Source organism: Gracilinanus agilis, chromosome 1 (genome assembly GCF_016433145.1).
Source record: "Gracilinanus agilis isolate LMUSP501 chromosome 1, AgileGrace, whole genome shotgun sequence".
NCBI classification, from domain to species: Eukaryota; Metazoa; Chordata; class Mammalia; order Didelphimorphia; family Didelphidae; genus Gracilinanus; species Gracilinanus agilis.
In genome coordinates this window covers 202,990,451-203,002,666 of record NC_058130.1, presented here as the reverse complement: position 1 = coordinate 203,002,666, position 12,216 = coordinate 202,990,451, and the positions used below count along the sequence as shown (strand labels likewise).

At 37.0% G+C, this 12,216-nt stretch overlaps 1 protein-coding gene across 1 annotated transcript in view; it reads right to left on the bottom strand.

Moving 5' to 3' along the window:
* DHRS7B (dehydrogenase/reductase 7B) overlaps window positions 1–11,962 on the bottom strand; it is a 50,572-nt gene extending 38,610 nt beyond the window's left edge. The window contains exon 1 of the mRNA XM_044659838.1: window positions 11,857–11,962. The gene's annotated coding sequence lies outside the window, so the exon portion shown is untranslated. The remainder of the gene's footprint in view (window positions 1–11,856) is intronic.
* Window positions 11,963–12,216: the final 254 nt, after the last annotated feature.

Below are 12,216 nucleotides of genomic sequence, written 5' to 3'. Positions count from 1 at the left end.
ACTCAAATATACAAGGAGTTAAATCAATTGTATAAAAAATCAAGCCACTCCCCAATTGAAAAATGGGCAAGAGACATGAATAGGCAATTCTCAGGTAAAGAAATCAAAAGTATCAATAAGCACATGAGAAAGTGTTCTAAATCTCTAATAATTAGAGAAATGCAAATCAAAACAACTCTGAGGTACCACCTCACACCTAGCAGATTGGCTAAAATGAAAGAAGGGGAGAGTAATGAATGCTGGAGGGGATGTGGCAAAATTGGGACATTAATGCATTGCTGGTGGAGTTGTGAAATGATCCAACCATTCTGGCTGGCAATTTGGAATTATGCTCAAAGGGCTATAAAAGAATGCCTGCCCTTTGATATCCATCCATACCATTGTTGGGTTTGTACCCCAAAGAGATCATAGATAAACAGACTTGTAAGAAAATATTTATAGCTGCGCTTTTTGTGGTGGTAAAGAACTGGAAAAGGAGGGTTTGCCCTTCAATTGGGGAATGGCTGAACAAATTGTGGTATATGCTGGTGATGGAATACTATTGTGCTAAAAGGAATAATAAACTGGAGGAGTTCCAGGGGAACTGGAGAGACCTCCAGGAATTGATGCAGAGTGAAAGGAGCAGAGTCAGAAAAACACTGTACACAGAGACTGATATACTGTGGTAAAATCGAATGTAATGGACTTCTGCACCAGCAGCAATGCAATGACACAAGACAGCTATGAGGGATTTATGGTAAAAAACGCTACCCACATTCAGAGGAAGATCTGCAGGAGAGGAAACATAGAAGATAATCAATTGCTTGAATGCATGGGTTGAGGGGGACATGATTGCAGATGTAGACTCGAAACGACCACACCAATGCAACTAACAACAATATGGAAATAGGCCCTAAACAAGGACACATGTTACAACCAGTGGAAATGTGCGTCAGCCATGGGTGGGGGAGAGCGGGGGGGGAGGGGGAGTGAAGGGGAAAGTAGCGGTATGAAGCATGTAAACAGGTTAAAAATGAATATTAATAAATGTTTTAAAAAAAAAGAATTATTGGATTAACTGAAAGTCATGATTAAAAAAAAAGGCCTAGACATCACATTACAAGAAATTGTCAAAGAAAACTATCCTGATATTCTTGAATCAGAGAATAAAGTAGAAATTTAAAGCATCCACAGATTACCACCTGTAATAAATCCCTAAATGATAACTCCCAGAAATGTTATAACCAAGTTCAAGAGCTCCCAGGTCAAGGAAAAAATACTGTCAACAACCAGAAGAAAACAATTCAAATATCAGGGAGCCTCAGTCAGGAGTAAACAGGATCTGGCAGCTTCTACTTTGAAAGATCAGAAGGCTTCAAGGGAACTGGGTTTACAACCAGGAATCACCTACCCATCAAAACTGACTATATTTTTTCAGGGATTAAACATGGACATTTAATAAAAGAGAAGATTTCCAAGCATTCCTGAAGAAAAGAACAGACTTAAAGCAGAAAATTTGATGTCTAAATACAAAATTCAAGAGAAGCATAAAAAGGTAAATAAGAAATAGAAAAAATTTAAAGGACTCAATAAAGTCAAATTGTTTATATTCCTACATAGAAAGATAAAATTTGTAACTCTTAAAATTTTTTCATTATCATAGTAGTTAGAAGTATTCATAGACAAAAGGTGTGGTAGTAAGTTGTTTAGTATGATATGCAAAAAAAATCAAGGGGTAAAAAAGAGGATTGCACTGAAAGAAATGGGAAGAGAGTTAAATGGGGCAATTTATATCACATAAAGAGGCGCAAGGGGAAAAAAACTATTACAATGGAGGTGGTAATGGGTAATAGTTACAATTTTATTCTCATCAGAATTGGCTCAGAGAGGGAATAATAGCCAGATCTTTAGAATGATCTTATATTACCCTACAGAGAAGTAGAAGGGGAATAAGAAAGGGAGTGGTGGGGAGTATAAAGGAGGGGCTAGTTGGGGGGAGCATTAAAAGACTCTATAGAGAAGTAGGAGGGGAATAAGGAGGGTGGTGGAAGAAAGGGGAATAATATAAAAGAGAGGGAATGGGGGGAGTCATTAAAAACCAAAACACTTGTGAAGTAGTATAGAGTGAAGGGAGAAAGTACAGGATTAAAAGAATTAAGTAAAATGGAGGGGAATCCACAGATGATAATCATAACTGTGAATGTAAATGGGATGAACTCACCCATAAAATAGAAGCAGACAGCAGAGTGGATTAAAAACCAGAATCCTACCATATGTTGTTTACAGGAATTACATTTGAGACAGGTAGATGAACAGAGAGTAAAGGTAAGAAGATGTAGCAGAATCTACTGGGCTTCAACTAAGATTAAAAAAAGCAGGAGTAGCAATCATAATCTCAAACAAAGCCAAAGCAAAAATAAATCTGATTAAAAGCAGTAAGGAAGGTAATTACATCTTGATGAAAAGTCATATAGAAAATGAATTGGGAGGGGTTAAGTTTTAAGGGTAGGAGTTTGAACAAAGGTCAGGAGAGTAGCTTCTTCTTCTTCTTTTTTTTAAATTTAAAACCCTTACCTTCCGTCTTGGAATCAATACTCTGGTTCCAAAGCAGAGGAGTGGTAAGAGCTAGGCCCAGGGTCACCCAGCTAGGAAGTGTCGGAAGCCAGATTTGAACCTAGGACCTCCCATCTCTAGGCCTGGCTCTCAATCCACTGAGCCACCCAACTGCCCCCAGGAGAGTAGCCTTTTAAACACAAAACACTTAGTTTATTATTAGGAAAGTAAGGATATGAAATAGAAAGGAGGAAAGTGAGAGTAATCTTATAATAGCTTATAACTATACCTAAGATCCCAATCCTACTAAAAATTTTCTAAAAAACCCTAAATCTATCTGCCTTTGAGGGCAATGCCTTCTGTCAGAGCCAGATTCCAGCCTAACTTTTCTAATCTAATAATTTACCCACTACCTACCTATCTACCCAAGATAATCAATAATCAACAAGGCTATTAAGGCCTTAAGTCTGTTTCTCTCTCTCCAACTGTCAGTTATAAAACTCACAGTCTCAGAGAGAACAAGCCACACACTCCTCTCTCTAGGGGAACCAGAAACAAAAGCCCCTTTCCAATTCCCTGCAACTTACTCACCAACTGTCAGCCACACCCTTCTAACTGTCATCAACTGACAGCCTGCACAGCAAGGGGGCTCCTACTCAGAAATCTTTTTGCTCCCTTTCCTCTTAAGAAGAAAAAGGGAGAAAATAAGAAAAACTCTCTTAACAGAATCAGTACTTAACATATACATCAAATGGTATAGCCTCCAGATTTTAAAAGGAGACACTAAAAGAGCTTAAGGAGGAAATAGACAGTAAAACTATACTAGTGGGGGACCTCAACCTTCCCTTATCAGAACTAGATAAATCTAATAAAAAAATAAAAAAAAAGAAAGAAGTGAAGCAAATGAATGAAATTTTAGAAAAGTTAGATTTAATAGATACCTGGAGAAAATTGAATGGGGATAAAAAGGAATATTAACTTGAAATCCCAATAATGCCCTTAAGAGATAATTTCTCTAAATTTAGGTCCATGAAGCACATGACAGTGCTTCATCATTCCTGATCATCATCCCAATCACACCATCCTCTGTACCCTCTATTAGCTTGCAGTTTTTGAATGCAAGAACAGGGATATTTTGGCTCCAGCATCTCACTGTATATTCCCAAGATAGAAGACATGCCCACACACCACATTCTGCTATCTCCTTCTAGTGTCTTACCAGAACACTATTCATATAATCTCAGAAGGCTTCAGACAAATCATGACCTCAGGGGTCAGTGGAATCCTGCAAATATATCTATAACTTCATAGTTAAACAGAGGAACAGATTCTGACATGGGATCATACTCTCCATCTGTGTGACCTTGGCCAAGCCACTTAACCATTTTAGGCTTCATGTTCCTACTCTGTAAAATGGAGAGCTTGGATTAGATAATATCCGGGGCCTCTTCCAGATCCAGGTCTATAATGCTGTGTCCTTTCAATTTAATAATTACAGTAAGTACAGAAATCATTATAATAATGAAGTACCTTGATAAATAGGAAAGTCTATATTTATTTACCATGAACTCTAGGCTACAATATTCTGTAAATAAGTCAATGAGAACTGATATGATTAAGAGTAGTTATTTGCAGGGCAGCAAGGTAGCATAATGGACATGGCACCAGACCTTGAGTCTGAAAGACATGGGTTCAAATTTGGCATCAGACTCTTCCAAGCTATATGCCCCTGGAAAAATCACTTAACTCCATTTGCCTAGCCCTTACTGTTCTTCTGTCTTAGAACTGATGCTAAGACAGAAGGTAAGAGGTTTTTGTTTTTTTTTTAAAGAGAGAATATTATTTGTCTTTTTCTTTTTTCATTTAAAATTTCTTTATTATGACCATAACTAAAGATAAACATTTCAGCATATGAAGATATTGTATATGAAACTATGAGTTCCTATTACATGCAGTTTTTAAGTGTGTGTTAAATTTAATAGGAAAATAACAAAACTGCTTGTATCTTCTTCTGAACTTTTCTTCTGCTCTCTTCTGGCATGTTTAATGCTTCATTATTGCTCTTTCCTTTTCTTTTTTGGTTATCACTATCACTACCCCACAACTATCCTCTGCCCCTCATTCTACCTTCACCCCAAATAAATACTCTCCTTTCTAATAAAAACAGTCAAGTATAACAAATTGACTCATTGTTAGGGTATGAAATTGCATGTCTCATATTGCATCTCTGAATCCATCACCTTTCTCACAAGAGGTGAGAAGCAGGTTTTATTGTCAATCTTCTGAAATCATGTTTCGTTACTGCATTGTCAAAATGATTAAGTCTTTCAAAGTTGTTTTCCTTTACACTGCAGTTAATCATTATGTAACTTTTTCTTGGTTCTGTTCACTCCAGTTGATATCAGTTCCAAGAAGTCTTCAAGTTTCTCTTAATTTCTCTTTTTTCATCATTTCTTAAGATGTAATAATATTTCATTACATTTACATAATAAAATTTGTTTAGCCATTCATTCATTTAGGCATTCACTTTGGAGTTCTTTGTTACAACAAAAAATACTGTTACAATATTTTCTTATATTTGTTTCCTTTCCCTCCATCTTTGACCTTTATTTCTTTGGAATATATGCCTAGCAGTGTTGTTGCATGGTTAAAGAATACATACAATTTAGTAATTTGAGGAGTAGAGTTCCAAATTAAATTAATTATTCATATTCCTTTACTGATCTTTTCCCTAGAAAACAGAGAAAGGACTAAAGTTAATGAACATTAATCAGAAAGCCCACATTCCTACTTTGACGCCAACCTCAAGAATATAAACATCTTTACAAATGAGTATTCAAGTGTATTCAAAATAAGGTTAATATTGATATAAAATTTCTCCCCGTTTATATCTTACACTTAAAGAAAACTGACCCCTATGGTATTTTATCATTATATTCAGCCAAATAACTGCCCACCCACCTCCCAACTTCAGTGAAGGACACTGAATCCTACATCAATTTAAAATTATATGGGAATAAATTGTTCAACCTCAGAGTAAAATAATTTCTGCATAATATCTATAGAGGCAAGGGTGCTATAATGGAAATAACAGCATATTGGGGAGTTTTTAAGTAACCAGCTCTAGCTCCTTGCTCTACCATGAGTTAGCTTTTGGCAAATCATTTAATATTTAATCTCTCATCATTATTTATAAAATGATGGGGAGTTTGACTAAGAGATTGTTAAAGTACCCTTCAGCTCTAATATTCTATGGTAATTAGGCTTTGGAACAAACCCTTACTACACTACACCAAGTAAAAGGGAGCAACAGTTTATTCCAATTCCTAGAAAATGCATTCTCTGAAATTCTAGACTGAGGAAGGCTTGAGTATATATTTAATTAAAAGGAAAACAGAAAAGGAAATAGAGTGAAGTTGGGCTACATGTATCATTTCTACATGGAACCAAATATTAATAGGGACCCAACATATTATTAGGAGTAGAAATGGTGGTTGCCAGGAAAATATTTCTAAGAATTAAAGGATTCTAGAAGCCAGAGGAAACTAAATGAAATGCATTTTCATGAATACTATTTATTTTCACAGATCTAGTCTCTCTCAATTTACCAACAAGGAAACAAATTCAGGGATAAAGCAACTTGAGTGGAAATTTTACAAAGATAGCTAATGAGCTAGAACCAAAATCAAAGCCTCTCCTTCCAACATACCATTCTGCCTCTACTATTACTCAAGATGTCTGGTAATGGTACAAGGTTTTCAACATGCTAGTCATGTTGTGTGGAACTATAGTACTCCCTTGTATAGCACAGTTATGAGCTGTTTTCATCCCAGGACAGTATGTTCTCACTCTTCATCATGAATACATTATTCCTGATGGTCACAAGAAACAACACAGCAAGAAATCTACTATGGCTTTGACAGGCTTAACCTTGTACTAGTTTCCAAAAGATTAGGTTTGTGCTGTAGTTAGTTATGGGCAAGTCACACTGTAGGCAGCATGGGCCACTGCAAAACTAGTCATTTTTGTGGTATTGGCAAGACCCCTCTGAGGAAATGCTTTTCCCTAAGATGATGACAGAAAAGAAAGCAGGTTCCTCAGGAGGTTCAGCTAGGAGAAGGCGGCATCATTGTGGCTTTAGACATTTCTTAGCTGGGTGACCCTGAGCAAGTCACTTATCCTCAAATGCCTAGCCCTTACTGTTCTTTCTGCCTTGAAACCAATACTTAGTATCAAGTTTAAGATGGAAGGTATGGGTTTAAAAAAGAGGAAAGCAAATCTCAAGCTTTTAAAAAAAATTTTTACAAGAAAAAAAGTAATAAAGTAATCTTTATTTAGGTGTCCCTAATTTTAGGTCTCCTTGGAATATCTTCCCTCCCACTATCAAGATGCTATCTATCTTTTAAGCTCCAGCACAGTTCCATCCTCCTCTAAGAAGCCTTCCTTGATCACCACAATAAAGATTTCTCACTCCTTGGGACCTGTTTAGCATTTATTTACATGAAGATTTATAACTAGAAGGCACTTCCCAAGTTATCTAGTCTTAATATGGAAAAAAGTTTTACATAATTACACATGTAAAATCTATATCAGATTGCTTACTCTCAGGGAGTGGGGAGGGATGGGAGTGAGAGAGAAGGGCAAGTGGGAAGGAGGGAGAGAATTTGGAACTCAAAAAAAAATTTTTAATGAATGTTAAAAATTTATTTGTACATGTAACTGGGGAAAAATAAAATGTTATAAAAATAAGTTCTCTAGTTTTTAGAAATCATCTAGAAATTATAGTAAGAGACAGAGTTGGATCTGCAATGGTCCTTTGTCATTATATATTGCCTATCAATGTAGTTATCATAAGCATGCCTTAAGACCCTAACTGGATTATGACTTCCTAGATGGCAGAGATAATACCTAATACTTCTATTCCCTAAATGTACACGGTATGGAGTGTAAGAATCGAAGCTGCGACGCTTAACATATGTTAAGACATAGGACTCTCCGAACTACACTGCCAGTCAGGTACCACAGGTTGGCTATTATCTGGCTCACCCATATATTCCTGAGAGTAAAGGGAATGACAGACACTTCCCTTGCATTTAAATCTGGTCCTTTTTTCTCTCTTATAAAATGGCAACTTCCTGTAGTCTTAGCTGCAAATGGGTAAGTGCAGTATTACTGCATTGTATCCTACAGACCAGTAGGATGGAAATTATAATTGATTAGACCCTAATACAAGGGCCTGTTATTTTGTTTTCTTCAAAATTTTTTTATGTGCATAACTTTTGATATTTGATTTTGATTTTAATGCCTTTCTTTTTCAAAAGCTTCAATTTTCTTCTATTTGATTTTTTATATTCTTTCTTTCTTTTTTCTTTTGAATTGACTCATACAACCCCATGACTCAACTGTATATATTGAGCTGATCTGGGCATTTCTTTCTAAATACCCACGTCAGGGGGGATTGTATTTTTATAAAATCCAAGATTAATCGTATTTTTATTATATTCAAGATTTAATTTTGGTTTTGTTTGAGAAAATTCTCAGGGAAAGAAACTTGCTGATTCCTTAATCCAGAGAATGAACTGTTTGCAGAGAGATGCCTGAAGAACCTACGTTTAATCAAAAGATCCAGAATGAACTTTGGGTTGCAATTGATTGAACTGATGGGGTTGGTTGCATCAAGTGATCCAGAACGAACTTTGGGTACTAATGAATGAACTGATGGGTTTTTGAGCAGCTACTTTAATTGTACATGATATGCCGATTGGGGACTGCCCCCAGTTGGTTTCTTGTCAACGCGCTTAGCAAAACATTGGTTTTGCTTTCTCTCTTTTCCATTTCCCTCTTATCTCTAACTATTGTAGTTAGAAGGACCTTTATGGTAGAAGATGTTTGTGTAACATGATCACTTGGGGTGACTAGGCACCCAATGATCATCGGGGGGGATTGTGTAAATAGAATTAGCTCTATCCCATTAATAGTCAAAAATCTACTCAACCCAGGCGTGCTAATGATGTCACTCCCACCTCCCTTAGTGGGGAGGGGAGACGGAGTTACCCACACGTGACAATAAGTAACAAATTAAGAATAAGGGACTGCCCTTTGGGCAGTCCAAATCAATGTAGAAACTGCCATTTGTCCATTTGAATTAGAGGTGGACCACAGGAAGTGATGAAAGACATGATCTCTTTAAGTAAGTGAGTGAACTTCCTGTGGGGGCAGTTGCCGTCTGGAACTGGAGGAAGAAGCATCTCCTGAGACCACAGACAGCTTACACTCTGTATTGTCACGTGGGTAAGTTAGGCTGGCTTCCTTGGCCTAGCTGGGCCAATTCTAAACTCTGCCTATCCGGCTGTTGGGCCTTGCGGCTTACAGCTTCATTTATTTAGACTTCTAACCTCCCTCTTCTCCTTATCCCTACTTTACCTTCCTGATTGTAAATAAACTCCTCAACCCGATGCTGACTTGGGTCTGATTTAATTACGGAATCAACCTGAATTGTTGATTCCTGGCGGCCACATAATTTTAATATATAGCTATAATAACTAAATTTTAATTCTTACAGGAGTCAAGAAATATTTGTTCACAGTGATATAGTATCAATTCAAGAGGGATTAATCTGGTGGCAGTATGCATGCTAGGCTGGAGGAAAAAGCCCACAGCCTTTAGGAGACTGCTGCAATAATAACTGGAGACCTGCAACAGGAGGGATGGAAAAGAATGACTGTAAGAGATCCTTCCACAGAAGATAAGCCAGGGTTTGGTATTGATTAAAAGGTACATGAAAGGGAGAGAAGAATCAAAGTTGAAGAGATTTTGAGCCTCTCTGATTGAGGAAATACTAAACTCTGAAAGTAAAAGGGAAGCAGCAAAGGTTCAGGGAAGTTAATGTATTTTGATAGTAGACATGTTATATTTGATGTGACATGAGATATAGAATGAAGATATTCTATAAGCATCTGGAGTCCGAGCAATGGGTCAAGATGGCAAAAGATTGAAAAACAGTTAACAGGGGCAACTAGGTAGCACAGTGGATAGAGGCCTGGAATCAGGAAGACATGAGTTCAAATCTGGCCTCAGACACTTTCCAGCTATGTGACCTTAAGCAAGTCACTTAATACTGATTGCTTAGCACTTGCCACTTTTCTGCAGAAGGTTAGGGGCTGGGGAAAAAAAGTAAGAAAAAAAGAAAAACAGTTAACATAGAGTTGATAGATAAAGCCAGTTTCTAAGAGAAAGAATGTAATTATAATAATAGCTTATATATTTACATAGTGCTTTAGTTATAAAATACTTCAATAATCCCTAGCATCTGTATAGTGCGTCCAGGTTTGCAAAGTACTTTACAAATATCTTATTACAACTTCACAATCAGCCTAGGAGGTCAAGTATTATTATCCCCATTTTTACAGATAAGGAAATTAAAGCAAATAAAGGTTAAGTGACTTGTCTTAGGCTGGATTTGAACTCAGGAATTCCTGACTCCAGGTCCAGACCTCTATCTACTCTCTGTACCACCTAGTTGCCTATTATAGCCACTTTACATTGCACATGATCATGACCTCCATTCTGTGAAGGAAGTCATTGTCCTCTTTTCTACAGATGATCTTATAACTTAAGTGATATATATACACAGTCAATGAGCTAATTAATACAGTAACTGGCAAATGGCCAGTCTCAAAGCTTCAATTACTACCTTTAAGGGGATGGTTCCCAAACGTACAGCTCCAAACCTGACCTCTTTCCCAGACTCTAGTCTAGACCAATATCTGCAACTGCTTTTGCAAATCACCAGATGGCAAAGTAGAAACAAAGAATCCAACTGTCACTTCATTGGGGGAGATGGGAGGGAAGGAACCCCCAAATCCCAGGAACATTAGAGCCCAAATCCCAAGCTTCCAGATCAAAGAAATGGAGTAAAGGACAGAACATTTCTGACTCCAAGCCCAGTGCTCTATCCATGATGCAATTTAGCTGCCTTGAGAAAGGCACTTGAGAGAAATATAAGAAACCAAAATACTACAAAGCAGCCAAAAAGACAATTCAAATACCAAGGAGCTACAGTCAGAATTAGATATGATTTAGCAGCCACCAATAAAAGGAGTGGAGAGCTTGGAATATGATATTTCAGAAGGTTAAGATATAGGCTTATAATAAAGAATAACTCACTCAGAAAAAATGAGTATAATTCTAAAGGGGGGCGGTGATTGATTTCTAATGAAATCAGAACTGAAAGCATTACTGATAAAAAGAGCTATGCTAAAGGTCACATACAGGAGTTAAACAAAACATAAAAAAGGTAAATGTGGATAAACAATCATAAGGGACTAAACAGAAGATAAATTGCTTATATTTAATTGTGGAGAGATAATAAATGAGTTCCTTCTGAATCCTATCATTATCAGGAGTCATAGAGGTCTACTTAGACAAGATCTGGGAGTGGTTCACTTATGTCTTGATGGTCTTTAGAAGAATGGAAAGAGAGGGGAATAGGAGTATACCAGGGTGGGAGTTTAGGAAAAATTATTTTATATTATCAGGGTTCATGAGACATCTATACAAATGTCGAAGCAGTAGGAGGAAAAAGCTGACACCTGAACCTCACTCTCTTCTGAAATTCTTAAAGAGGGCAAGAATACACACAGTTATATATAGAAAGAGATTTTATTCAATAGGGAAAACAAGAGTGAAAAGGAAGAAGGGGATTGAAATCAGAAGGAGGGTAGATTAAGGGAGGGATTCGTTTTAAACAAAAACTCCAAGAAGTACAAAAATATTTATAGCTCTTTTTGAGACAGCAAAAGAATGGGAATCTGAAAAGCAGCTAGGTAGCAATTAGGTAGGATTGAGAGCCAGGTCCAGAAACAGCAGTCCTTGGTTCAAATTTGGGCTCAGATACTCCTAGCTGTGTGACTCTGGGAAAGTCACTTAACTCCCATTGCCCAAGCCTTATCACTCTTCTTCCTTGGAACCAATACACAGTATTGATTCTAAGATGGAAGGTAAGAGGTTTTTTTTTGTTTTTTGTTTTTTTTTTTAAAAGAATGGAATCTGAAAGGGCTGCCCATAAATTCAGAAATGGATGAACAAATCAATGTTCAAATTATATAAATGTGATGGAAAACATACTGGTATAAGAAATGATAAAGGAGATGGTTCAGAGAAACCTGGAAAGACTGAAATAACTGATGCAGAGTGAAGTGAACAGAAACAAAAGAACATTTATAAGATGACAATATGATAAAGACAAATAACTTTGAAGGAATTAGGATCAGCAAAATGACCAACTATGATCCCAGAGGGCTAATGATGAAATGTGCTACTTACCTCTTGATAGAGGTGAAAGACTCAAAATGTAGGAGACAATTTTTTTTTTTTTTTTGGATACGGCCAACATGGAAATTTGTTTTGCTTGACTATATTGTTTGGTCATTTTCAGGCATGTTTGACTCTTCGTGATGCAATTTGGGGTTTTCTTGGTAGACATACTAGAATGGTTTGCCATTTCCTTCTCCAGCCCATTTTAAAAATGAGGAACTAAGGCAAAAAGAGTTAAGTGACTTGCTTGAGGTCACACAGCTGGTAAGTGTCTGAGACCATATTTGAACTCAGGAAGAGTAGTCTTTCTGACTCCAGGCCTGACACTCTATCCACTGGGCCACCTAGCTGCCCCCTGTAAGAGAAGCT